The 22,917-nt window shown below is 40.1% G+C and overlaps 1 protein-coding gene across 5 annotated transcripts in view; it reads left to right on the top strand.

The window, feature by feature from the left end:
• The window catches only part of TIAM2 (TIAM Rac1 associated GEF 2), a 165,112-nt gene that overhangs the window by 27,354 nt on the left and 114,841 nt on the right, over window positions 1-22,917 (top strand). For all 5 annotated transcript variants that reach the window (XM_071549264.1, XM_071549265.1, XM_071549260.1 and 2 more), the window contains exon 2: window positions 3,783-3,925. The gene's annotated coding sequence lies outside the window, so the exon portion shown is untranslated. The remainder of the gene's footprint in view (window positions 1-3,782; window positions 3,926-22,917) is intronic.

The raw sequence follows: 22,917 nt of genomic DNA, 5'->3' as shown, positions 1-22,917 counted from the left end.
TGGGTTTCTTTTTTTTTTGTTTGTTTTCTGTAAGCAGAAGCAGCTTTCCATGGTATTACATCTGATCTGCAGACTATCCCCAAATTTCTCCAGGGGAAAGGGTGGAAAGAAAATCATGTGCAGCAAATTGATGGACTGTCAAAGAAAGCTACAGTAGCTTTCACAGGCTGTTCACTGGTTGTTGATTGGACATAGATGTCACAGAACAAGATAATTTCTCTGTCATCTGATGATTGACAGGGCAAGGTCTGGATGTATATACTGTAACTACCCTGGAAAGCTGTTTGCTGTGCACTTCATAGGTGGGCAATGTGCTGTGCTTAGTTTAGCTACAAATAGCTATCCCTCCAGGGGAAGCACATGAATAAGCATCAGCTCTCTTATTCCTTCTTGCCAGACCTGTTGAGGTTTGGTAGCATCTCATACTTCCCTTTTGACATAGGAGGTGTACTGCAGCTCAAAGGACTGGAGGTGTCTGTAGAGTTGTGTTCTAGAATTGCTCAGCACCGTGTCATTGTACACTGGCTTTAACCAGGGGCTATACTTTAGAATGAAGATGTCTGGCAACCCAGCAAAAAACCCCACCTAAACAGAAAAACAACCAACAGTTGGTGTTCTCTCCCTGCTTGTGCAGACAGCATCTGCCCTGAGTTTTTACAGCTCTTCCCAAATCACAGCTGAGGAACTATATCTGTGATTTGAGTGTTGCTATTGAGTGTACAATGTAATTCACTCTTTGTTTACAGTAGAGCTGAAAGGGCCTGGTAGCTTTGTACTAAGAAGTTCAGCTGTATGATGGTATTTATTTTTGTGTGCCCTCCTATTCAGCAGGAAAATGAAAATGTGAGTACAAGATGAATGGCAAACAGAAGTTTTGTTACCACAGCACATAGTGCCTAATCTATTCTGTTAAGACATTTGCAGCTATGCCTACCTATCTATCCTAAAATGGCAGAGTCCAGGGTGTTGTATTTGCCATGCTTAATGCATGGGATTTTTGCCCTTGGTAATGTGCAGGAAGCAAGAATCTCAGTTTGGGACATGTGAGGTTTATCTGACTGTTACTCTAGTATAGCAGTTCTTTGTCTTTTTCTTTTTTTTTTTTTTAATTGCATGAAAGATTTTTCTTTTCAGATTGATTCCTTTGGAAGTGCTTTGCCCTCAGTAAAGGTTTGATAAGAATCATTGGTCTTAAAATATTTGTTTTGGGAAAGGGGAAAGAGGAGTGTTGTAAGATCACTGATCTAAGATGTCTGTTTCCTCTTAGGGTGCTAGAAAAAGATATTTGAATGTGTAAAGTTCTGTATGTATGGAGCAACTTTCTACCGTATAGATTTTTCTTATGTTAAGCCTTATTATTCAAGATTGTGCAGATCTGGGGGGATGGATATCACAGATCTGGCAGAGAACTGCTGGGAAGTTTGTATTCACCGTGGCAAGCTTCCTTCAACATTGACGGACTGCCTGCAGGGGAGCATTGTGACCTCCTGAAGAGGTAGCTTGCTGGGAGTGCTGGAAGCACTTCAGAAAATCTGGCCTTCTTTCCTGGCCAGGAAGTTTTCTTCAAACAGAGCTGGATATCATCCTTAATAAGTCTCCAAGTAAGACGTGATTGGTAGGAAGCTCATGTAATACTCTACCATAAAATAATTCTTTTGTATCAAAAGTAGTACACCATCTGCCTGCTTAAATATTGTGTTCTCATTTCTGCCTGTTCTTGTCCAGACTGAAATGTTTTAGCTGTACATTTACAAATCTGGGATGAGTGTTAGTACTGTGAGGTCTCCTGGGCTGTGATTAGCTGGTGGCCAGCTGCATTCCTCGTATAGTTATGGGCCAGCAAAAATCCAGGGGAGTCAGGTTTGCCCGTGAGGACGGAGTTTGACTCTACATTGTTGAAATCACAGGTGTATACTGTCACAGGTCTTGCATTTAGCTCTGTACTAGGTCTCACTCCATGTCTATCAAAGCATTAGTGAAGAAGCCACATCTCTGAAGAGCTGGAAGTGTGGTTCCAGACGAAAAAGGAAAATACTCCATCAGTCCTCTGCAGTGACCTGGAACACGGGAAGGAAAAGGGCACTTCTCAGTTCAGGGATTTTGCAATCATGTAGGTCAGAGCAAGTGTCACCCAAGTCTTTTCAGTTTTAGTTGCTGATGCTCAGGAACTGGATACCATGGTGAAGGAAGCACTGTGTGTCTTTGAGGAGTGGATCCATGCTGTGCCATTCTGTAGGAAAAGGAAGTATGACAACAGTAGAGGTCAGGCACAGTAGCAGTGCTATGAACTTGACAAAAGAAGATATCCATCACATATGGGTCACGATGACGTTATCTGAATGCATAATCATGGCACTTGCAACCCTGTCCTGCAGCACTTCACTCTGTGTCTCCTATAGCCATGATTAGGAAGGCTTTGGTGTTCTGTACTCTAAATGTTCTGTGTAGATAGATACATACCTTTCCCTACCAGCAAAGCAAATCTGTGTTTTGTATTTGGAACTTTACAAGTGTTCTTATGGTAACAACTAAGAAAAATATTACTTACATCTTATTTCTCTCATTTCCTCTTTGGTGTAACTTACAGCTTGCTATTACTGTTTACATTGCTCACCCATTGTTAATTTGTCCATTTTGTATGGGGGTTTTGCAGCTTGTATTCTTTATCATTTTGTTTGCATTTTATTTTAATGGAACAGCCTTTTTTTCCAGTGAAGTGAGTTTAGGACTTTGCTCTAACTCCACTAGTAATCTTATAAACAGAAAGTTTGACAGCTTTAGATGGAGGAATAATAACTAGTTTCTACTTTATATGTACATTTTAGTTGAGAATCTATTCAATTTGTTCAGTTGTATACTGCTTCCATCATCAGGCTTTTCAGTAAGATCTGCCTTATGAAGCATGAGTATGATAAATTCTTGTGTTAGTTTTAATTCAGTGGTATATCAGTTTAACTGCTGTAGATATAAGGGTATTTTTATGACAAGGTGCTGTATGCTGTGAAGAAGCAGTTTAAAATCAGCTTTGCCAATTTAAACATCAGAGAAAATATTATAATGCAGTCTGACACTTTGCAGAATGAAAATAACAGACTTTGTAGAGCATGAAGTTCTCAGTGCCAGCTTTTGGGAGTTCAGTTAGCCACTCTATTTGTTCAATGCAAATGCAGTTAGAATGGTGTCTATGCCTTCTGTCTTACCATTTTCAGCTGGTTGCTCCATATGAGTCTACCCAGAAGCAGTGGCTGGCTTTTCAAAGCCTGGCTTGGCTAGTGCAGAACTTCCACAGGAGATCTTTGTAACTAATACGCAGCTATTTTTTAGTGGTCCTGGCTGGGATTTGATAGAAGCTTTAAATAAGAACATGTGGAAATGGGCAATCCTATTATGGTACAGGTACTGTTTATGGTCTGTGCCACACTGTAGAAAAGGGACTGTGGTGGTGCTGGCCCATTTCAAGCCACCTTTCCTAGTTTTGCATTTCCTAGATGGAACCCTGGACAGCTTAAGAAGCACAGGGTTGTAGTGTGTTGCTTTACCGGTTTCTAATTTCCATTGGTACATAGAAAGAGGATTTTTAGCTGTTGTGTGTGAGCAATCCATGTAGAGCATGTAAGCAAGGTATGAATTGAGTGCAGCTCTTTCTAGCTGCTTTTTTTGCATGAGAATTGTTGGCTTTTGCATAGGAGAGGTTAATGATTTAGTTGGCAGTGCTTCAGAACAAACCTTTTTTCTAATGTGTCTAGGGATACAGGTGTTAACAAAACAATTTTTTTTTTCAGATTGCCAGTGCTACAAAAATAGAGACTTCCAGCAAAAAATTCTTCAGCCTGTGAAGCCCCAAGGACACCCCACGTTCTCTCTGTGCTTTCACTCATGATGCAGAGGGAAAGAAGAAATTTAGAGAGCAAATAAGTCATGCAAGGTTTGTTTGTTTTTATTTTGTCAAATGGTTTATTTCTGAATGGGTAATTTGTATTATGAAACATTATAAGCCAAGATGCAGATAAAACCAGCTTAAAATTTGTTTTAGTCCCTCAGTGCTTTTGAGGCTTTAGAGTCAACCAATAGTGATCATCAGCACAGGGGGAAACACAGGCTGTGTGAATTGTTCGGCTCAAGGCATGAATTCAAATCTTAATGCCTCTGACTTCAACACAGGTTGTATTTACAAAACTTCAGTCCAGACAAGCCTTCTAACTTGTAAATAGCATAGATGCAGTTTTCTATACTTAGCAGGGAAAGAGAGTGGTTTAGGCTTTTTCCTGCTCAGCTCAGTGTTATGATGTGGTAGATCTATCAAAGGAGGCGGAATGGATGAGGAGTTTCTGGAGCAGAGTGCATCATTCCAGAATTAGACAGAAAATCACCAGCAAAGTGATTCTCTGCTCCTGATGTCTCACCCAAAGGGCAGAGAGGTGTTACAGTTTAACTCTGGTGAACATAAGAGGTCTCTCTACTACTGTGTGAATGGCATATGAGAGAGAGAGGTGCTTTGGTTGAGGGTTTGGAAAACCTGGTGCAACTGATTTTGTGGTAGGGCAAGTTTCCTCCACCCCATTAAGGCTTGTTATCTGAAACAGAGGGGTTGTTTAGAGATTTTTAAAGGACCCAGTCATGATGTTTTGTAAAAGTTTGGCTAAGAGTATTTATTCAACTGTTCAGTATTTTTAATTGCTTTAGCATTGTTTGCTGTTACTACTAGAAGAAACCCCACATTGTTGTCAATACTTTGCTATCTACTACAACATGTATGCTACTAGTTAACACAAAATCCAGACATGCTTGACCTTTATAGCTGGAATTCACTGTGCAACCCTGACAAAACCACCTTTTAGGAAGTTAGTTCTATGGGCAGTTTGCACATCACAGGGAACATGGTTGGACCCCACCCCATCCTGTTCATCCTCATTCCCCAGGAGTTTGTCTGACATGATCAGAATCCACTGTAAAGGAATGCAGTTTCAGAGGGATTCAGTCTCATTCCATGCTAGGACAGAATTGCTTTTCTTTCCTGACAAAATACTTTGTGGCAAAATTGTGCTGAATAAATAAGGGAACTCTCCAAGTAGGTTTTTTCCCTGACTGACACATACCAGGAAGGTAACTGTTAGAGCTGCTTGTTATATGATATTCAAACAGATAAAAAGTATTTTGTAATCTGCTCATCTCTTTTAAAGTCAGTGTATAATGGAGCACTGCTACTTTTTGTAATGACTTCAAAGTTCTGCCACTTGAAAGGGACTTAGGACACTGAGGCCACAGAAGTAAATATGCACAAACTCTGAATTTTCTGTTGTTTGGTTACAGAGTATTTGGCCCATTCTTTTCTAAAACAGGCTATTTTTAATACTAGCTTATACCGTCAGGATATATTAAAAATGAAAATGGATTTGCAGGTGTGATCAATGTTCTGCTGAACATAATTATAGCAGTCTGGAAGCTCTTCAAAATTCTGTAGTTTCCCTCTTCAGAAAGGTAAAGTAATACAAACAAACAACTCAAAAATAGTCAACTTTTAATTGATTTTGACCAAAGGACAGCTGTGAAGCTGTGTCATTGTGATTGATACAACTATACTTACATATTCAGTGTGTTGTGCCATGCTCTATTTACACAAGTTAAAAGTGTCACTGAGATTTTATGCTCTGCAGCGTTCATAAACATCCTAATTTGTTACGTTAGTCAATCTTGGGGGCTTGTGGGCTTTCTTGTTGTGTTTTGCTTGGTTGGTTGGTTTTGCTTGATCTGTACTGGTAAAAGGAAGTATTGAACCTGATTGTAAAATTTAACGACACTGGTGTCTGTTGGGGCATTCAGACCCACAGCCATCAGAGTCTGGTGGTGCTTTTTGCCACTTTCCGGTGCTGTAGGAGGGATGCACGATTCGTTCCTTTGCAAGTTCAGTTTTTTAGCAGCCAGTATGTCTTCTCTCATTTTGTTTTATTGTGTCCTCCTGCAGCTTTTCAAAAAGCACTGAAAACCCTGAGGGAGCTTGCCAGTGGTAGAAGGTGAATTTGAGAACCACGTGAAGACAAGGAGGAGAAAATTACAGTACACAGACACCTAATGATAAACATACCAAAGCATCCTAAAATTATAAAACAGTGTGGTGCATTAAACCTTAATTTGCATTTTGACTAAGTCATAGCTGCATTTTTGGACTATCCCTTTAATTTGGTTCCTTTAATTACCTGCTGACCAGTTCCTGGGGTGGAAGCAGCAGGAACTATGCCTGCAGCAGTATCCTGACATAGTGGTTTCTATCGGACAGAGCAATGGGATTCTTATGGTTACTTTGAAACCTGGGGTCTCCTGCTGTAAACCAGCAGACTGACATGAACAGGAATCTAATTAAAAAGTCCAAGATATTGAGTAAAGCTCACAAATGCCGTCTGTTCAGCTTTGCAACCTGAAATTGTTCTGTGAATCACAGTAGCATGTTTGATTGTTCCCTCACTTTAGTTGTAGACAAATTTTGTTACAGTAGCCACTCATATAGGCAGAGTTGTGAAGGCTCTGTGTTAGTAGCTGCTTGGACTTTATTAAGTGTTCCAGCAAAGTACTTTCAGGAGGTAGAGCTAATTCAAAACCTAATCTCATGAGGAAGGCAGCGATATCCAGTAAGGCCCAGCACTGATTTACCAGGCTTACGAAGTGTTTGGAAAGGCACTCCATCTTTAGACTCTTGCAACAAATTGTTCCCAGGTAAAAGTAATTAAAGACAAGGCCTGGTTATTTATCTCCTTTGCAAATGAAAGTCTTACACATGTGGCTGATTGAATGAGAAGGTGCCAAACAAAAGTTTGTAGACGAAGGAGGGGAAGAAAACCACCAAGTTTGTGATGAAATTATCAGGAAGCTGATCAAACATAAGAATACCCACAGGTATCTTCATGAAAACTGGAATAGAGTAATCTTAAAAACTCTTTAAGTAATATATAATTGTTAGTACCATCAGCATATATTCAACCTCAATACAAAATGAAGTAGGGACATTGAAGAAAGCATCTTTGTGGCTATTTGGGTAAGCCCTGTGGTTGATGTTCAGTCATAATGTGCAAGGAGAAATGTGCAAAAAAGGCCAAGGAAGCAGAAGAAAACCTTGGTATGCTAATGTAAGCCATGTGGCCTGCTGCTTAAACTCTGTATCCAGGAAACAATTTCTTATTGACAGGCAACAGTAAATAAACTCCGTAAAACTGAGTTACTGATTTCCTACAACAATCAATCTGGTGTACGCATTTTTTTGCAGTGCAATCCTGTAAGAAATATATAAGGCCCTAAAGGCTTCAAGGTGAGATAAGACTCCTATCTCCAAAGCTGTCTATCTGCAGTTACTGCCTACTCTTATTTTCTAGCTGTACATTGCTTTCCCTCTTTTCTTGGTGTTCTCTTTCACAACCTTGTCCACCATGACCCGACAGCTGGTCTACATCGTTAGCAAAGATCATCAGCCTTACTAAAGATGACACCAAAAAGTTAGGCATGCCTGACAAAGTTTAATGATGCTACCCTCCATCCACAGGGCAGCTCTCCCTGTTACATATATCCAACTTGACACCTCTGAAAGCTGGCACTGCTTTTTGTCTGCTCAGAGATGTACTCCCCTTCTGAGGATCAGCTCTCATTTGTGCTCCACCATTCCAGTGTCCTGTGAAATCTTACAGCGTGATCCCCTGGTATATTGTCTTCTACCCTGATATATCAGAGGAGTCTTTTTTTTACTTTTCTTCTTAAAATTATATACATCAAATATTCCTTGCAGTCTTCTGCTGAATTTGCATATAGAGTCAGTCTATTAAAAACATATAATTTGATACTGGAGAATATCATATTTTAGAATCATTGTATAATACAGGATAATATTAAATAGGATAGCAAAATAATCTTGGAAATCAGAGATCAGAAAATAAAATGACAGGTAGTAGATATTGAGAATCTTCACTTTAAAACAATGTTTCTTCTTCATTTGCTCATGCCTTGCAGTGCTTTGCCTTATAAAAGCATTGAGGACAATATTATAAAGAAATTTGAGGGGGATTTTGTCACTCTGAAGCACAGCATTTAAGAAAATGTTGCTTCTTTGTATTTGCTGTTGCAACCAAACTTGGTGATTAGTCCAGTGCAAATGTTGTATGCATTTGTGTGAACTGAAATTTTAATTACTTTTCTGTCTGCCTGTTGTTGGCACTGAAAAAATAATTACTGATAGAACTGAACAAAACAGGTGTGCTAAATTTGAAATTTTTAAAAACATATCTAAAAATACTTTAAAAGAGAAACCATAATGTATAATAATTAGGTAGTATTGGAGTTCATTGCACTTCCCTGTAGCAACACTAATCTGGCAGAAGTTCATACAGTGCTGCAGAGTTTGTTTTTCAAGTGGCTGAGGCAGTAAATGTTACCTCAACTCATTCATTAAGGCCTCCCGTGAAATCTTTGCCCTTCATACACTGATACGGTTGCTGTTCAGGTTGCTCAGAGTGGGCAGTTCGTGTATAAGTAGCAGCTGTCCTTGGAGTCCAACATCTTATGAAAGACATTTGGCCTTTGGGTGTGCTTCTCCTATTGGACTCATAGAGCCATTTGATTTCCAGAAATGTTCTTCCTTTGAAGTCTCCGCAGTATATCTGACGAGGTGACAATATAATTGCAAAACACCCTTTTTTTGGGACTGGAGCCAAATGCTGCCACTCACTCCTGCCAGATCCCTTGCACACTGATCACTGAGGAACTTCCCTCAAACCTTACAAAAACCCCAACTGACCAGAAAAAAACAACAAACCAATTCAAAACAAAAACCCTTAACCCCCCCAAAAAACAATCCCAGTTTTAGGAAGTGCAGCGCTCTGGACAGAATCACTGCAAAACTGAGTTTTAACATTGTGGATATTTTCCTGTACTATTAAAATGCAACTGGTATAAGAAATGCTGTGGCTTGTTTCACTGGGCGTGAAACAGGGGGAAGGGCATGGTCCAAATCTCTGCCACAAGGAGTGATAAATCAACTACCCAAGCACAGAACCTTTGGCTTGTTGGCATAGCAGAGGGAGGAGCAGAAAATGCATGATCAAAGACATCAGAAGTGGTGATTAAAGCAATCTTATTTATTGTTTTAGTTTTCTATTTCAAAGCCTTTTCTATACCCTTTTTGGCTTTCTGAGCTGGCACAATGGATTAAATTCTCTTGCTGTTTAAGTTAGCAGAAAATTTGACATCAGCTATCATGGGATCAAGATTTCACCCAAAGTGTTTTAAGATGGTTTGGGTGTTACACAGCATCTGTGTATTTTATGATTTCTTGATTTGTAGGTGCCACCCTGACACCAGATCCTGTCAGATCTCAAGCTAAGCAGGGTCAGGCCTGGTTAGTACTTGAATGGGAGACCTCCTGGGAATATCTTAGGAGTTAAAGGGTGGAGCCAGTTCTGCACACACTGTGCCTCACCTAAAAAATCCACTGCACAGGCTCGAAGGACACACCCAAGTGGGGAGAGCCCTTCCCAAATCTTCGTTCACGAAACCCAGCCATGATGATGATGATGATGATTTTATGATTTCTTGATTTGTAGGTAATGGTGAAAGTGTTAGGTATCCTTTTCCAGTTATCTGAAGAAAATCGTATTTATTTTTATTATGGGAAGTTTCACATAATTACGGTAAATGTTTCTCAAAACTTCCTTTTTTTGTTTCTTCTTTTTTTTCCTTTTATCTACAGGAAAGGGTGTTTTTACTGGTAGACTAACTTTCACATAATACAAAAATTGACAGTATCTTTTGACTTCTAAGTTATACAGTGGTAAAATGTATTATTAGGTATTGCACCAACTATGTGACTTCCATGTACTTAATGATAAAATATCACATGAAATCTTTAGGAGAAAGAACTTCCAACTCAAAAAAAAAAAAAGAACTGTGTTATGGAATTACACAGATGTTCTTCTGATTGCAGTCTTGAAACAGCACTGCTAATTCCTGCAGTGGATAAGGAAAAGTATTACAAGAAATAAGTACATTTGAAGTGTCAGTGTAATCTGGTTGTGTAGACCTCTGTGTAATCAAATCAGTATAGAATATTTCTGCTCTTTTTTTCCCATAGAAAATAATAGTACAGAGATATATTGATTCCCTAGCCTAGGGGACCAATGTCAGGTGTGGGTTTCAATACATTGTTTAGAGATCTGCATATGTGATTTCACATATACTATTTTCCGTTAAAAAGCTATATGAAACATGGGTGGGAATAGTACAATATTAAGAAATAATGAGATAGTGTGCTGAGATATTTCATCATTTTCTGGCTATTTTTAACTGGTGAAATTTACTTGGATGAAAAGCAGTTCTCTATACTGTGCATTCAGTTAAACCCTCATGAGGTATGTCCTAGCATTCCTTAATAACATTCATGTTAAAATGTTATTTAGTTCATATGGTTTCCAGGATGTGGTGTTTTGTTGCACATTGGCAAACCTGAATGAAGCACAATTATTTCTCTACATCTGTTGGTATCTTGCTGTAACCTGAATTAAGTGCTCTTGAGGACAGGAAGTGAATTTTAATGCTGTCCATTATCTGACACAGTAGGAGTTAGTGGGAAGGGAACAGATGCTTCTGAGCACTAGAGCAGAATAACACATGGTAGTGGGATGTTATGTGAATGATGTTGGGGTTAGTTCGTAGAATCACAGAATGATGGAAATGGTTGGGGTGGAAGGGGCTTTTCAAGGTCATCTGCAATGAGCAGGAACATTCTCAACTAGACCAAGTTGCTCAGAGCTCTGTACAACCTGGCCTTGAATGTTTCCAGGCATGGGGCATCTATCACCTCTGTGGACAATCCAATGTTTCACCACCCTCATAGTAAGAAATTTCTTTATTTCTAGTCTGAATCTACTGTCCTTTAGGTTAAAACTGCTACCACTTGTCCTATCGCTACAGGACCTACTAAAAAGTCTATTTTCATTTTTCTTATAAGCCTCCTATCATGAGGGAGGGAGATGAGAAAGCTTCAGTATGAGTCTTACTGCAACTTTTCTGCCATATGACCTTCTTTTCCCCAGCCATCACTTGAGCATTCACTACATATTAATCTTCAGTTTTCTTGTTTTCACGGCTGCTGCAGGTCCCCCTACTCTGTCCATAGCCATCATAGATGAACCATGACAGGACTGAACAGTTAGTACCCAATAAAGCATATTTCCAGGTGGAAAATAACCAACTATTCCATAGCTTGTTGCCTCATTCATCCTTTTCTCCTCTTGGGACCCAGAAGCCATTCTGGGAGAGAGAAGCTTTTTTGGTTCTTGTTCATTCCTTGCATCAGCAGCATCTGGGTTGTTTCAGGAGCTCAACAGATTGCTGCACTACAGCTTAGGAAATGATTGTACGATGTTTGTGTTGGTTTATTTCCTGTGTGTCATTTCCTGTGATATTTCTACAGAATAGCCCTTTTTGTTAGAGAAACGTAAATCACCTGTGCTATAATGCTTCCATAGAAAATGGAGCAATACATTACACACGCAATGAGACTGTAGTGCTGTCTACTAATGCTATTAAATATATTTTATTTAGTGGTAGATTTCTGGAAAATCAACAGTGAATTCCTGTGTGAGTAACAAAATAACAAATTTGTGGGTATTTTTGTCTCATTTTGTGATAAGTCTATATGTATTTCAGTCTTTTTAAATACTCTTTGAACAAGTTGAATTTTTCATGAAGGTACAGATTCTCCGTCTTTTACAGGCTGTAATTTCTGTACTGTTGCCTTTGTCCTCACCAGAATATTTTTCATTTCTTCTTAAAATAATGTGAAATTAGATCAAAGTATTAGCAAATAGCATGGGATTGGCTGTATACGCAGTATCTCAAACTCAGTATTTATCCAGACTATATATAACCAATTGATTAAAGTGGTTTCAGTTTTGTGCAAATCAAGAAGCTATTTATGTATGTTGGAATAAAAGCTGTAATGTTGAACAAAGTTTTGATTATTCACAGAAGTTGGAAATGAAAAGATATTTGATTTCCAAGACTTTAGTAGAATCAGTAAAGAAACCTATATAGTAAAATACAGGAGATGAAGGGTGGGTTTCTTAAGTTCTTTGGACTTTATGGGGAAAAACAGAGAATGACAATCTCTTAAAAAGAATGTGCCAGAAGCGATAATTTTGATCATCTGATTTGATTTCCTGAATAACACAGATTGCGTGACCAAATTTTTTTCTTTCTAAATAAACACTAGTTCTCATAGGTTTTTTTAAAAAAACCTAAAGAGGCTTTAATCCCTAACAGACCGCTTCATGTATTTCTGTAATTCCCCCCAAACCTTGCTTTGCTTCTGCTGCTGATGGTCACTACTGAAGGTTGGTCCTCCTTAGTGGGCCTGTGAGCCTGACAAACTGTGTCCCCTTCCAAGTTCTTGCAGAATGTGATGAAATAAGCAGTATATGGTGCTTTACCAGCTGCTGCTTTTCTGCATGTGTTTTGACAGACAATGCACTCTGTGAAATTCTTTCCTGCTGAATTAAGTGTGAAGCCTATAGGAGAAGATGCAGCAATAGTGCTTGGGTTAGCTGAGCCCCATCCACCCCTTGGCCATCATTCTGCCTGATGAAACCCTCTTGTCTATGCACCCATCTCTACTCCTTGTCTTTTCCCCTGCCTTTGAGTGAGGATAATGATACTCCTTCAGCACACTTAGGGCTTTGTTATTGAACCCCCCTGTTCATTATGATAATGTGCCCTGTGTGATTGTTTGAATATAATTTGTCAGGCAGTAGCAGGTGGCATTCTGCAATAAACAGCTTGATTGTTTAACTAGTTATGGTAGCAGAAAATTGTAATAATTTCCCTAGACAAAGTCTTGGCATCACCAAACACTGAGGGGGTTTTACCACCATCAATAGGATCTGGGTCAGCACTCAACTACTGCTGTTTTTCCCTTTCTGCCCCTGATGCTGGCAACTTTGAGGAGTATTTGCCCTCCTGGGACAGAGATGGGATCTGTTTGTGTTGCTGAGTTTTGCCTCCTGAAACAAACAGTTTGGCTTATTAACAGTCCTGGTCAGAACCATTTCATTAGCTGAAATGTTGTGAAATTTTAATACCCAGGTTTTAAACTGAAAGGATTTGGAAATCTTAGTTACAGAGTCACTGCTTCTGTCCAGACTGTGGAAAGAAAAGAGTGAGTGTTACACTGTGAAGTGGTAGCTTAGTTTTTGGCAAGAAGTAACAAAATATTTTGAATGTCTCACAAAAAACTCTTTGTCGTGAAGATCAGTTCGTATATAAATGCACAACTGTATTGTCAGCTTAGTGGATGTTTATTCCCAACAGTTATGCAAGGAGTGCATGGAAAATTTACACTGTGATTTTTCCCATAATGTTGCCTAAATATAAAAAGGCTATTTTAAAGCAAATACAGTATTAAAAAGTTTCAAAACTGTTAGTTTTAAGCTGTGCATTATTTATTTGGAAATAATTTATTTTGCCTATTTCATGTAAAATTTAATCCAACCTGTTGACACTTGCAACAATGATTTTTTGTTTCATTTTGGCAGTCAGTTAGTGGAGACTTCTAACATTACTGTAAGGGATAATAATGTAATTTTTCTCCCACATTACCTTTTTTTGCTAATTTGTCTATATAACCTTCCTAGAGTAGCTTGGCCTTATCTGTTCTATTTCTGTTTCTATTTAGAAAGCTTTCCCTGACATCTACATAAAGGTTTTCTCACTGAAAATCAAGCTTATTTATTTCTCATGTATTCTTGATGAGGCTGGCCAACAGCTGATCCCAAATCTATTTATACCAGCCTTTTACATGCTGAAAGAATATTCTGTATCCCATTTTTTGTTCTCTTTTCTAAAGAGGCTTGTCTTTTCACTCTTAATTTCTTCAAATTGTCTATGGTTTTTTTTTTTAAATAACTGAACAAAGTTCTGCAAAAGTTCCAGTGATATTGATGGAAGAATTATTACATTTGATCATTCTAACAAATTAGAGAATATTTTATTTTTTTAAAGATTGCTGAATCATGCTGTTTTTTGTCTATGTCTTTTTACTTGTAGTGTCATTCCTACTTCCTTCATGCATATCTGAAAAAAGTACTAAAAGAAAAAAACTAACAAATTAACAACACTAAAATTGTGATTTGCACAAGGAGAAGCCATGTAAATTAATTGCTGTTTATTTAAAGAAACTGAGCTACTCCCAAAGCTCAGTACTTTTTCCCATACCTGTTGCCATCATGGTGTTTTATTCTGTGACTTACTTGTAGGGCATGCTTTCCAGACAAATAGAAAAATGTGAACTTTGTTTTGCTTCACAGTTACACCAGTGTGAAAGATACAGGATGGAGCTGTTGTTTTTCTGGTAAAGATGAAGAATGTGTCACATGTTCAGAGGAGTTTATCACCTAAATTCAGCAACTTAATGTACAAATGCAGAGTGGGGATATTGCTAGCTAAAGAAAGGAAGATGCTAGATGGATGTAGTTACAAAACATCATGTTACAGTTTAGTAGGATGATGGAGCTTAGTATTCCATACCCAACTTCTACAAATCAGATCTGCTTTGCAGTTTTGAGAAGGAGAGCTATGCTTTCAGACCCTGTGCTGCTGTAGAGTTCCCAAATGAAAATGCATTCGGACATTTTTGGTTAAGATAATGCACCATTTGTAGACAGGCTGTGTGACATCGGGTGTGTCAGGGAGCAGCAGTGGGTCCAGGGTGGGGTGCCTGTTGGCAGCTGCAGCTGCTGCCAGGGTCTGCCTGGGTCACCAGATAGCAGCCAGGAGCCGTTAGGGCATCTGCAGGAAAGGGATTCCCCCCAGGTCACACCCCTCTGATGCTGGCATCCACTGGAACACCTTCTGGTGGGAAGCCTCTCTGGAAAGTGGAGTGCCCAAACATATGAGTTGTCTTTTGAGTAAGCTGTTCTTAATTTCCATAGAAAGGAACATGACTGTGGTCTTCTCCCAAGCTGGAGGCTTTGAAGTGATTGCAGAAGAGTCTGGTGCAAGGGTTGCAGGCAGGGCCATGCAGGCAGCACCATGCAGGCAGCACCTTGCTCTGCTCTCCTGTATGTCGTGGTTGCACCATGGTTTGCATCACCTCCAGAGGCCCTCTGCTCGTCTTAGCTGGTGGTTAGGACATGTTTGTGCTTATCCTCTCTATTTTCAGAGCGACAAAAACCCATCAACTTGGGTGTCACAAGTACATTTAACCTAGTAAACTTTCTGAACGGAGAGGCAGTTAGCTACAAAGGGGAAACTGATATTGATTTATTATCTGATTTCAGAGCATCAGTGCTGTCTCCATAATTAATAAATAGTTTATATTCACTGCTGAATTTTGTTTTCTTTAATAAGCTGTTACAGTGGAAGAAAGGCTAGCTATTGGGAGATTGCTCCAATCTAGCTCTGATGCCGCAGCACTGGTGGAATAAAGAAATGTAACAGAAGTCAATGCTCCTGCTAGTAGGAGTGGGCAGAGGAACTTGGAAGTCCAAGCATGTGAGTGGGAGAAAGCCCACATAAACTTCCAGAATGATGGCATCGCCATCTGTCTGTCTTGCAGTCATGGACTCAGACATCCTCAGTTCTCCTCATATGAGAAGCTGGTAGCAGGCAGCTGTAGCAGAGAGGGTTACCCATATCCTAAGGGCCAGGTCACAAAAGCTGTGTGTGTGAGATAAGGGTGTGGGGGGAATTTGGTGGGTTCTTTGGCTGGGGCTGTGTGACAGAGAAGCTCCCCTTCACCACAGTCTAACCCTGCTCACTTCCCGTGTTCCTGAGCAGCCAGCTTCAAAGCAGTGCCCACAGCAGAAAGCTGCTACAAGTGAACCAAGTGGGGCTTGACCTGACCTGCCACATGTGAATAACTGGATGGGGTTTGGGGACTCATTATTGTGCTGCAGTCAGAGCAGGAACAGGGAGCAGAGGAGCTTGCGGGGACTGGGGAAAGCAGCCTTGGGATGAAGAAGGGAGACTTCTGCAGGAGGGGGAATAGAGATGGAGAATAGTTGTTTAGCAGATAAAATTTGTGGTGCTGATGTGAGAATAAGAGAAGAGGGGAAGAGGAGAGGTAATGGAGAAAAATAGCTAGAAAAAGAATATGGGAAGCACAGGTAAGAAAAATCAATATATGGTATAGTTTGTGTTTTACAATTACCTGGTGAGCAAAAAGGCAACTGTGAGATTTGTCTCTTTTAAGGACAGACTACTCTTGTATGTAATTTGGACAGCTCAACGGCACCCCTTGTTGCTCAGGTTGAACATACCTTCCTGAATTGCTACTCCAGGTTATGTCCACGAGGTATAGACATTATTTGAATTTTCAGTTAGGCTTTTCCTTACAGAGAGGTAATTTTTGTGTAATAATGCCTGTATGTGCAGATGTTTCTTATCTTCTTGGAAAAGGAAGTAGGAGAGTTATTTCAAGGCAGACAGGGTACTCCTATCTGGTACTCTCCTTGTTTCAATTACTGCAAGAAAACTGAAGCTAGAGAAGAGAGTTTTACTTGCATAAAATGTAGCAGTTGAAAGTGTCAATGGACATGTTACTGGGATTAAAAAAACCCGAAAAACCGATCAGCCAAAAAACCCTCCCAAAACAAACCTGAAACAAACACAATACATTTTATTTTATATGTTCATAGCAAGAGCAGGATAGAAGGCATGCATATGTTCTGTCTGCAAGATTGCTCAGAAGAGAACTGCTAGTATGAGCACCCAGCTATCTCTGACACTTATTTAAAAGAGAATGAATTGCCTGAGTCTCTGAATTGCCTGGGTCATTCCACTAACTGTAACAGGAACTTGGAGTACTGGCTAATTTACCAAGTTAGCTGTGATCATAGAAGATGAATCCCACCTTCTCCTTGCTGTGGAGGGCATTCATTTGTGCCCAGTGCAGAAGAGCTATTTGGTGGTGTCCAGGCAGCACTTTGGCAAGGTTTGAGCTGTGTGGCAAAGCTGCTGTCCCTGAGTAGGAGTGAATGCTGGCTCTCATGCACCATTTAGTTGTGCACAGATGGAGTTAAAATGGCCTCCCAGGCTGATTTCTCCATGGTTGTTTATGGCTTGTAGTGTTTTCAGGAAATGCTGCAGTACTAATTGTGCTGAGATTCTTGGATGGTGTCGTTTCCATCACTTCAGGAGCCATTGTTCTGGTGTGTGAAGGGCTGCAGAGCATTTGTCTAACACAGGGACAGCACACAAATGTTTGTGCTAAGACATACTGCTTTTTTTTTTCCTAAAAAAAAATAAAAAGCAGCTTTAATTTTCTTATGATGTTTTTGCTTTGTGATCTATCAGTCTGTACTTCTCATAGGGTTTAATCAGTAAAGTTTAATCAAAACTTTTGATTTAACACAGATTTTTTTTTCTTTATGAAGTTTGAAAATTTCCAAGCTGTTTTCTTCCAATGACAATGTTTTTTTTACAGACTACAGCAGCTTGTTGACTTATTAGCAGCAAACATAAGTCTGCACATAGTGGTGAGAACCTGATGATTAGAACAGATTCAGGAGGTTCATGCAATTGTGGTTGACTCAGAAGATGAAATCTCTCCCTTTTTCAGATGCAGAAAACTTATCTAGTATTACTTTGCACTGCAAGTTATTCTCAGTAGTAATACAATTATCAACATTCACAGTGATAGCAAAAACCTTCCCCCAGCATTCCTGTGAAGTTGTGAATCACACTTCTGCTGAGATGCCTCTTGATAGACTGCATGAACAATGGTAGTTAGACATATTTAGGATGAATTATAGTATGAATGTGAACACAATGTGAATTAAGGTATTGAATCTGATGTTTGAAGGTATGAGATGCTTCCTGCATGGACAGGATTTTGAGAAAGTCTTTGTTTCATTTCTGGTTTTCACTTTTGTAACATTGGTTTCTCAAATAATATAAACCTTTAAATTGAAATTAATCTAAATCCAGAATGTAGATGGTTGTTGTAGGGCACTGGTATTTTCTCATTTACCTGTACAGGAGTGGTTGTGTGCAAGGCAGCCTCCACTGCCTGCTGTGGCTGTGTATTGGAGCAGGCATCCAGGAACTGGATATTTCTTCTGAATTATTTGGAAACTGTAAGGACATCATGAGTCGAGTAAATGTAATGGCTTTATAATTTACTTCTGGGAAATACTGATCAAAGCAGTAGCTTTAACTGTTGTAGAATGTGCCTACCTCTTTTTTTACCTCATAAGAACCTAGAGCAGGATTACATGATGTAGTTATGGTGCTCATAGGCACAGTAGTTGTTTGTAGGGGCAATGAGTCTCCAGCTTTTGTTTTTCATAGAGTGTCTGGTTCCTGGTACAGTTCCCAGGGCAATTTTGTGCAGCTAGGAGGGAAGCCTGGGTGGGCTGCTGGATCACCCCAAGGATGCAGAAGTGCTAGAAGTGCTAGAGGGTGCAGAGTGTTAGAGGAGCAGTCCTGGCCACAGAGTGATCTGACAGGCTTCTCCCTTGCATTTTGCCACAGTCAGGAGTGGGACATCTACTGTGGCCATGTTGCCTTATATCCAACCTGGGAGGGTCTGTATGGCAGCTCCTGCTTCTGCCTTCCTTTCCAAAAGCCAACTCTTGCATTTGGGCATTCAAAAACTGGCTGTTGCTGTACCCAGCGTTCTGCTGCTGACCATCCTTGGACTGGGGGCTGCTGCCTGCACATGGCTTGCTTGTGTAGTTGTCTGTTCCTAGAACTGGCCTGGGCTGACTCCTCTTCATTGGGAATCATGCTTCTGCTGCTGTGGGGCTGCCCAATTAAACTACAGAGGAACAGACAGGAGGAGGGGGTGGGGAACAACATGAAAGATTTGTTTTGCAGAAATGTACGTTTTGATAGAAATTGGAATTGAATGTTGGTACGCACTTAATTAAGGGATGAACAACAAGTACAGTTTTATTCTTAGTGGTGTATCTTGTGATGATGTCATCATGGACTCATGTTGCCAGAAGCAAATGTGTAGCAGGAGGAGTTCAGTTGTGTGGTGCTGCGGGCAGCCGGTAAGCGCTGTGCCTGTTGCAAGACTTGGTGCCACCAAGCTCTTGAGGTGCAACTGATTGTGTGTGCCCTTCCATGCTGGGTTCCAGGTCAGACCAAAGTGTTCTCTTTTCTTTCACTTCATCTCCTCTCTTTCCTCCTTGATTATTCCCCTTTCTCAAGTAGGTGGAAAAGGTTTTTGTTTTAGTGATTGCTTTTGTTTGCAGGCAATGAGCAAGGTGCTGTTACCCTGCCTGTGTATCTACTCAAAAGTCAGCTTCAGGCACCGTATTTTTCTAGTCCTGCTTATGGGTAAGAACTCTGAGTCACATTGAACTCTCTCTTCTTAATACTCTTTGATTTGCCAGGACCTTTGCTGCTCAGCACAAGGCTTAACTGGCTGGGCTGCATCCTACACCAGCCAGGGAAAATGGCAGAACGTGCTGTTTTCTTTCATTTGCACTTCACAGATATTTCTCCTGCTCCACACTATGCAAAACAATGCTATTTTGTTGTCATGCTTTCTTCTGTCTTGCATTTAAGACTTAATTAGTTAGTGCAGTCAGGCAAAATTAACTGAAGTATAGCCTGCCTTTTTCCAATGGCAAAACAAAGCATGAGGCAGTTTGAGTGGAACTAGTGTTTATCTTGCTCACAAATGAAGGGTCAGACTAATATTCTGCACATTGTTATTGTTTTCTGTCCTTTTAGTGCTTTTGGATGAACCAACTGCCTTAATATGCAGCAGGCATCATCAAAAGCTAGCCTGACAAACAGCATGACATGCTGCTTTCAGCATTTGCCTGTTCTTAATGACTTTTTAGTAGATCAGTTGAGTAATTTCAGCAACAAATTTCCAGAAAATTGTGGATCACCCTGAGACAGATTTTATATATATGTAAGAACCCTTTTTCCTCTGCTTCTCACCTGGCAGCTGGGAATGTGTTTTGCCTCTGATTAGCTCTGCAATCTGGCTGCTTAAAGGAGGACATCTCACACTGCTGAGATTACTTCTGTTATCGCTATTCATTAACTCTCAGTAGCACTAATTGTTCTCTTACTTAGCATTTTGTGATGGGTAACATTACCCGTCAGCCTAATTTGCCTTAAAGCAGAGCATCCCAGTTCCTTCCCTCCTGAGGACATCGGTGGGACAAAACCCAAACCCTCCTTGAGGTGAGGAGCAGGGGTCCCTGCAGAGTAGGCATGAGGGGATTTTGTCCTTGCAAAGACTATGCCGGGGTTTCAGACTGTGAAGGTCATGTAGCCTTGTGCCTGTGTGCTCCTCTTCAGGCTTCCTAGGCTTTCCTCAGCCCACCAGGACAGTCTCCAGGCTCCTGAGTGATCAGCTGAGGACATGTTAACCTCTGGTAGGAAATTTGTAGTGTGTGTTGTTTAAAATAACAAAACAATGATTGCAATAGGGCAAACCAGTCTGGGAACTGTCATGGCTGTAAATGGTCTCTGTTGCCTGCAAAACGTATGTTGTCCTTTTCTTTCCCTTTTTTCATGTCGAAGTAAACAGACTGCGTTTTTGTCCCACCTATTTATTTCAATCTGTGGAGAAATGGAGGTCTGTAGGGTTTTTTCCTCCACCGAAGTAAGGATCCAGCAGAACAGACGATTTGGTGACACTGGTCATGAAAGTACTGAACCGAGCTGCGTGTTTGCTGGCAAATATCTGCAGAGGTTTCTGGGCTTGATCTCTGTTGCAGACTCAGTAGCTGTGTCATCACAGATTATATACAGATAGCCCTAGGAGGTTTGATTAGGGGCCTGCTGCCTCGGGTCCCTGCCAGCTACTGGAAATGCGTCTGGCAGTGCTGCTTGGTCTCAGGGTGACATGGCTGTGCCCTCTGCCACCAGGGTCTCAGGGGTTTGCTCCTGGGATGAACCCTGAGAAAGGGCAAACCACTTGGAGCTGGTCAGGTCAGACCCTTAAAAACTCAGAGGGTGGTCTAGGCTGTAAATTCTAGTTAATAAACACTCTGCTTTACTGGTGGAACAATGTGCAACACCTTTAAAAATCTTTATTTGCCATCTCAGTTGTACTACAAGCCAGTGTCACCTTTTTGGTTTTATTTTCTTCTCTCTCATCTTCAGACTACTCCAGCAAACGAAAAGGAAATAATTCTGACAATCATTTATCGAAGGTAGCTAATAAAACAATGGAAGGATGTCAGCTGAGGCATAAATGGGATATTGTGACAGATGTAGATGATTATTAACCAGCCAATGTTTCCACAAAGGATTCTAATCATAAACACAGCATGGAGTGAATCTAAATGTATTAATAGCAAAGATTTTATGGAAAATCTGAATGTGGGTTTTAACATCCCATTTCCTGCTTTAATTGATAGAGTGTGAAGCTTTCATAGAAATAATTTGGAAAACATTATTTTGCATCTCTGACATTAAGTACATAGTACAGGCCAGGAACAACATGTTTTGGAAGGATTTATTGAAAAGGACAATTACAGTGATGCTTTTTTAGAAATGTGACTTGTGACAAATGCTAAATTCAGTGATATAAAAAAGCCAAGAGGCGGTGGCAGAGGAGTATCTATTTGTGTCTATACATGACTTTGCAAGAAAGAGGAAGATATTATCAGAGAGAGGTCATTTTGCTGCAAAACTTACGGGCTATGTTTCCAATTTTCCCCTGGCTTTCTATCAAATGTCCTCTTATTTACTTTCAGTCTCATGTTGTCCTGCATTATGTTTTAGGAAATAAAATGCTAGGTTTGTACTGTAATCACTGAGTTTGAGTTGAAATGCTCTAAATGTGCATATTTCTTAGGCTCTGCTGCAGTTTTGACCCATCTTTCACCTTTTCTGAATTTCTGAGGGGAGAATAAAAAGGTTAAACAGAAATTGCCCAAATAGAGCGATGAAGACAATTTAACATCTTATACCTCAGTTCTGCAAATATTGAGTCCTGGTACCATTTGTAAGCATCAACAGTTTGTTTGTCCTATAGCAGCTGATGTTTTGAAGTGTAGAGTGCTTGCTTGCAGTGTGGTAGAAAATGCTAAGGAAAGGAAGTATCATTATACTGTTATAAGACCTTAAAAAGACAATATGATTGCCAATTCATGTGTTGTTTTGAAAATAATTTATATTCTGCCAGTATCAGCCAATATATTTCAGATATTTTGTGACAGGAAGGGACCCACCTTAGAATTTGAAAATAAAGGAAAATAGTAGTTTAATCAAAAGATATGGTCACGAACCAGTTTCTCCACTAGTCTTTCCCCGGCACTCCAGGAACATGGTATAAACTGTAAAGCCAAAGGCAACCAAAGTAGTATTAACTCATGGCAGTTCATGTGTTTTGTGCAGGAATGCTGATTGAGTCCACAGTAAAGAATAGTACTTACTGCATATGGTCTCTCCTAGCTTCAGAGCCTGTTTTCTGGTGGCTAATTAAGAAAAAACTTCATTATTCTTGATCTTAATTGTTATCTTTTTTCCCCTTCTTTTTCCTCTCCCCCCTCCCCTTCCCCCGCCCCCCAAGTTGTTGCTCGGGTAAAAAAATCTTAAATTAAGCAGTCTGTGCCAAGTGAATCATTCAATTATTGGCACTTTTGGTCTTTCCTTTGAATAAACAGGAGGCTTCCTGACTGCAGGGCAGTTCCTCAGGAATTCCTTTATGGTGAATTAGGCAGAGCAGTGATGAATAAGTGGGAGCAAAGGACAGTCTGAGCAGCGAACCAAATTGATTACCTGACTCCCTCAGTTAAGTACTTTAGGGCAATTTTGGATGGGACTGATATCTCCAAGGCATAGGTGGACCCTCATCTCACCCAGGGACCTGCTCTTGTTAATATGTTCTGTCCTGTTATCTGACATGCCTATGCACAGTTTAGAAGGGCCGGACCAGCATACTGAATTAAGGGTTTGCAAGAAAGA

This window comes from Pithys albifrons, chromosome 2, assembly GCF_047495875.1.
Source record: "Pithys albifrons albifrons isolate INPA30051 chromosome 2, PitAlb_v1, whole genome shotgun sequence".
Lineage (NCBI taxonomy): Eukaryota > Metazoa > Chordata > Aves > Passeriformes > Thamnophilidae > Pithys > Pithys albifrons.
Note: the sequence above shows the minus strand (reverse complement) of the source record. Positions and strands in the feature narration are given on the sequence as shown.